This window comes from Neofelis nebulosa, chromosome 17 (genome assembly GCF_028018385.1).
Source record: "Neofelis nebulosa isolate mNeoNeb1 chromosome 17, mNeoNeb1.pri, whole genome shotgun sequence".
In the NCBI taxonomy this organism is placed as follows: Eukaryota; Metazoa; Chordata; class Mammalia; order Carnivora; family Felidae; genus Neofelis; species Neofelis nebulosa.
The window spans coordinates 18,663,980-18,669,979 of record NC_080798.1 but is presented as its reverse complement, the minus strand read 5'-3'; positions in this window follow the sequence as shown (position 1 = coordinate 18,669,979).

Below are 6,000 nucleotides of genomic sequence, written 5' to 3'. Positions count from 1 at the left end.
TCCTTTTCTTGCCTCTGAAACCTATACCTAGACTCAAGTCTCAACAGAACCCAAAGGGTGAAGTTCAAAATATGACCCATGAGGAGGTCACCAAAACAATTGCCAATTTCCGTTTGCCAGTGTATATCAACAGAAAACCGCGGAATGGGTATGGAAATGGGTCATAGGTGTGCTGAATCAAGGTGGTGGCAGAAAATAAAGTTGGATCAGGCCAAATTTATTGACTGAGCAGAGATTCTGGATTCCGCATTTGAACATACGGGTCTAAGAATATCTCTGCTGGTTTGCTTGGTTTTTTGACTGACATATGTACCCAAAGGTTGCCTGTACTGGGTTAAAATGTCAGAGGTTCTTTGGAGTACCACAGAGCATGAATCAGCAAACCTTTTCTGCAAAAAGCCAGACAGTGTATGTTTTAGGTTTTATAGGTCAGTGTCAGCTTCAACTCTGCCATTATGGCAGAAACGCAGCCAAAGACAATTTGTAAATGAATAAGCATGGCCGTGTCCCAATAAAAGTTTACTTGGGAACACTGAAATCTGCACTTCATATCGTTTGCATGGACCGCAAAATATTATTCTTCTTTTGATTTTATTTGAATTAAAAATGTACAAACCATTTTCAGTGGCCTGTGGGCCATACGAAAACAGCCTGTACAGTAGGTTTGGTCCCTAGGCTAGAGTTTGCTGACTTCTGTTATGGAGGAAGGTATCCAAAAAGCTTGAGACCTAGAGGACACTGTGCTAAGTAAAATAAGCCAGACACAGAGAAATAAATATTGCATGATATCACTTATAAGTGGAATCTATAAAACTCAAACTAATAAAAGCAGAGAGTGGAGTGGGGGTTGCCAGAGACAGGGGGATGCGGGAAATGGGGAGAAGTGGGTCAAAGGGCACGAAGTTCCAGTTATACAAGTAAATTCCAGAGATCTAATTGTACAGCTTGGTGACCATAGTTAATAATACTGTTCTTATTACAGTGATACTGGATTTTGCTAAGAGAACAGATCTTAGGTGTTCTTACCACACACACACACACACACACACAACTATATGAGGTGATGGAAATGTTAATTAGCTTGATTGTGGAAATCATTTCACGATGTGTACATATATCAAAACAACACACTGTACACCTTAAATATATATAATTTTTATTTATCAATTATACCTCAGTAAAGCTGGGGGAAAACCCACCCAGGCTTAGAAAGATTGGAACACTGAATTGCTTTGTCACTTAAGAGTTGCTTATACACGCACAGTGGGGAGTTAAGGGACCACAGTGATATCACTACCATTAGCTGTCACGTGGCTGTCAAATAAATTTATAAGAAGGAGTCCTAGCATCCTGGAAGAGCTTTATGGTGGCTCTTCTTTGTAAAAAATTCTAGTGGAAATGGCTGTCGTTGGACTGGGATCTTTAAATGCAATAGGCATGATGGAACCCACAGGTGGCAGGGACTCCTGGTGGCACTCGAACACCAAAGATAAGACAGCATGGCTTCCACAGTGGGTAGTGAAGCCAAACCAGTAATGGGAATAGTCTGACTTGCAGAGACCGTTGGCATTTACCAGTTTGTCATGGCTTCCCTAGAAATGAAGCAGGAGGGCAGCCTACTAAAGTCTTGCTCAATTTGAATAAGTGGATGAGTTCTGGGTCTAGGGAACGAAGTCTAACCCGAATGACCAAAACCTAGGCATGGTGTCTCACTTCCTACACTTGAGCCTTTGATTAAAGGAGAGGCCAGTTTCTTTTGAGCAAGGACCCTGTTCCACTGCCAAAAATGTATGTTGTTAGTCTTTCTCCTAGACTTCTCCAAAGAGACCTGTGGCCATTTACCAGGCAGCTGTACACTGGGGAAAAGGAAATAAGCAGATTTTCTAAGGATTACTGGACCCTGGGTGGCCACTGACTCTAGTTCCTGGAATCCCAGGAAGTAGTGGTTCACTAGTCAGAGGGGGGCTCTGGAGGTCAGGTGATCAATGGAGTTTGGGGGGAAGGCCTAGCTGGTCACTGCATCCACCCTGTGGATACCCAAGTAAATTTGTTCAATGCTTAGCTGCAAAAATTGAATAGACATATTGAGCAATTAGAAGAATTCCAACACTGGTTCCTTGAACCGTGGAGTGAGGGATACAATGGTTAGAAAAGCCAAGTGGGAGCCACTAGGGCTCTCTCTACCTATGCAAATACTAAGCCCCAAGCAATACCACATCCCCAGAGAAACTGCAGAGGTTGGTGCCTTTGTTCACACTTGAAGGATGCAAGCGTGGTGATTCCCACCACATCCCCATCAACTTGCCTATCTGGCCTGTGCAGAAGACAGAGGGATCAGGGAGAATGACAGTGGATCATCATCAACTTAATCAGGCGGTGGCTCCAACTGCTGCTCTCCCGAATGGGGTTTTGTTGCTGGAGCAATCAATACCTCTCCCAGGACCTGCTATATAGGTATTGATCTAGAAAATGCCTTTTTATCTACTATACCTGATTTTAAAAACCACCAGAAGTTTGTTTTCAGCTGGCAAAGCCAGGCACGCCTTTATTGTCCCAGCTTAGGGGTATACCAATGCTCCAGCTCTGCATCTTAATATGGTCTGGACTGATCTTCGTCACCTTCCTTTTACACAAGACACCATGCTGGCCCATTACATGGATGATACTATGAGGATGGGATCCGACGAACAAGAAGTAGCAACCACTTTAGACACATTGGTAAGACACTTGCATGCCAAAGAGTGGGAAATAAATCCCACCCACAAAAGTTTGTGGCCTATAACTTCAATGAATGTTTTTAGGGTCCAATGATTTGAGGAATGTTGAGATATTCCTTCCTATGTGAAGGAGAAGTTGCTGCCCGTGGCCCCTCCTGACACCGAAAGAGACACACAATGCCTGGGGAGCCTCTCTGGATTTTGGAGTCAACGTACACCTCATTTGGGAATGCTGCTGTAACTCACGTATTGAGTAACCCTGAAAAGCCGCCATTTTTGAGTGGGATCCAGAATAAGGGAAAGCTCTGCAACGGATTCAGGCTATGATGGTGCTTGAAGTGTCAGTGGTAGATAGGGATGCTGTTTGGCCACTGGCAGCCCCCCTCTAGGTGAATCATAGTGTAGACCTCTAGGATGTTGGAGCAAAGTCATATCCTTCTCTGAAAATAATTATTCTACCTTTGAGAAATGGTTCTTGGCTTTCTACTGGGCTTTAGTAGAGTCTATCTACTTGAACACAGACCACTAAGACACTATGCAAACTGAGCTATGTATCATGACCTGTTGTATGACCCAAGGAGTCACAAAGTTAGGCATGCGCCACAGCAGCAATCTGCGGGAGTGATTTATACAAGATGGCTCTAGGAGGAGGTGAAGGCACAGGTACTTTGCGTGAGGGAGTTGACCCGATGTCCAGATCCCTGCTTCCTGATTCGATGCCTTCTCTCTCCCAAACCTCAGCTATCGCTAATGGAGAGTTCTCTATGACCAGTTGACTGAGGAAGAAAAAAAATTTTTTTACAAATCGTAAAACTCCGGTTACATAAAACCCTGGTTCCCATATAGTTCTGCAGGACATGGAGGCACCACCCAAAAGTGGGCAGCTGCATTCAATCACTGTAGCCTCCTTCTGGGACACCCTCAAAGGATAAGGGTAATGGAAATTTTCCTAATGGGCAGCTGGTTGCCCATTTTGACCAGAAGGAGAGATGCCCAGAAATATGGATTTATATCAATTCATCAGTTGTGACTAATGGTTTGGCCAGACGGTCAAAGCCTGGTTGAAAATGGTTTGTCTAGATGGTCAGAGACTACTACAAAGAGGTCTGGGGAAGAGATAAGTAGATAGACCTCTCCAGAGGAGGAAAATAATTGATTCCATGTGAATGCTCGCCAAAGAGTGACCTTAGAAAATGAGCTTTTAGGAATATAAGATAACCCATTTGTGTACACCAATCAACCACTTTCCCCAGCCACTCCTGTCGTCGCCCAGCCAGTTCATCGACAAGGTAGCCAGGGTGGTAGTCATGGGAGTTGTGCATGAAGCAACAAGAACTTCCACTCACAAAGGCTGATCTGGCTACTGCCACCAATAAGTGCCCAACCTGCCAGCAGCAAAGACCCGCACTGAATCCTGTGACATATCGAGGTATGCCGTGTGCACCACTCCTCAACAGGATCAGTCAGCTTGACGATGGCAGGTTGGTTTCATTAAAATGCTTCCCTCATGGAAAGACAAGCACTTTTTTAAAATAACCACATTCTTGTAATACAATTTACATCCCACATCTTTATAGTGTATAAGCTAATGGTTTTTAGTATATTCATAGATACGCCCAACAATCAGTTTTAGAACATTTTCATCGCCCCACAAGGAAACCCCAGGAGAATTCTGGGAAGATGGAAGAGTAGGCACCGCGAGGGATCTGTCTCCCCACCTGGACAACAACTGCACTGGTAGACTCATTTTGGAACTCTGGAGTCTATTGAAAGCTAACAACTTCCAGAGGAAGGCTTGGATACTAGATTGTGGTTGATTTTCGTCGATTTCAGCTCTTAGCAGAGTAGCAGTTCTCCATCAGCCAATCCCAGCCTTGTGGCAGGCAGCCATGAACATGTTCCTGCAGCAGCTTGCATACACCCTGTAGGACCAAAGTGGGCAAAAAGCATCTTGTCCTCCATTACAGAGGATCAGTGGTCTGATTGCTGATTGCTGCTTCTGGTCACAGAGGTGCAGATAAAGAGGCAGGTAGCCATTAGTGTTGCACTTCCCCTCATTGTTCCAGCCTCTTCCTCTTCAGCTGAAGTGACTTCCCAGGAACTTAAAGAGCTGGTGACTTTTTATCCCCACCTTCATTTTTCGTTTTCCCCTTCTGCGAGCTAGATATAGTAAAGACTAGGACATTAAAACAACTGCATATACAGGGGAAGATGTAAGGTCAGAAAAAACCTCAGAAGACCTTAGGTTTACACCCCAGGCTGATCCTCAACACAGAAACAGCTTACAACAATTAGGAAGAAAGAAAGAAAGAAAGAAAGAAAGAAAGAAAGAAAGAAAGAAAGAAAGAAAGAAAAAGAGGAGAGCCTGGGTGCCTCAGTCAGTTAAGTATCCAACTCTTGGTTTCTGCTCAGGTCATGACCTTGTGGCTTCATGGGTTCGAGCCCTGCATCAGGCTCTGCACTGGCAATGCAGAGCCTGCTTGGGATTCTCTCTCTCTCCCTCTCTCTATCCCTTTCTCTCTCCCTTTCCCCCATTTGCACTGTCTCTGTCTCTCTCAAAATGAATAAATAAGCTTGAAAAAAAAAGAAAAGATATTGGAGGCCTTGTTATTAAGAAAGAAAGAAAGGGGGGCGCCTGGGTGGCGCAGTCGGTTAAGCGTCCGACTTCAGCTCAGGTCACGATCTCGCGGTCTGTGAGTTCGAGCCCCGCGTCGGGCTCTGGGCTGATGGCTCGGAGCCTGGAGCCTGCTTCCAATTCTGTGTCTCCCTCTCTCTCTGCCCCTCCCCCGTTCATGCTCTGTCTCTCTCTGTCTCAAAAAAAATAAATAAACGTTAAAAAAAATTTTTTTAAAAAAAGAAAGAAAGAAAGGAAGAGAAAGAAACACCAATAATCAAAAACAATAACACAAAACAGCAAACCCTGGGGATGAAGAGAATCTGATTTCTAGAGTTACCACATTATTAGTTTTATATGGCCATTTTTCCAAAAAAAAAAAAAAATCACAAGGCATACAAAGAAACAAGAAAACATGACCCATTCAGAGGTAAAAAATAAAGTCACCGAAACTGTCCCTGAAAATTGTCTGGTGACAGACCTGATAAACACTTTAAAACAGCTGCCTTAAAAAAACTCAAACAGCTAAAAGAATATATGGGGAAAGTCAACAAAATGATGTGTGAACAAAATGGAAATATCAATAAGGACAGAAAACCCGAAGAGGAACTTAAAAAAAACTTCTGGAACTAAAATGTATAAAAGCTGAAATGAAAAACTCACTAGAGG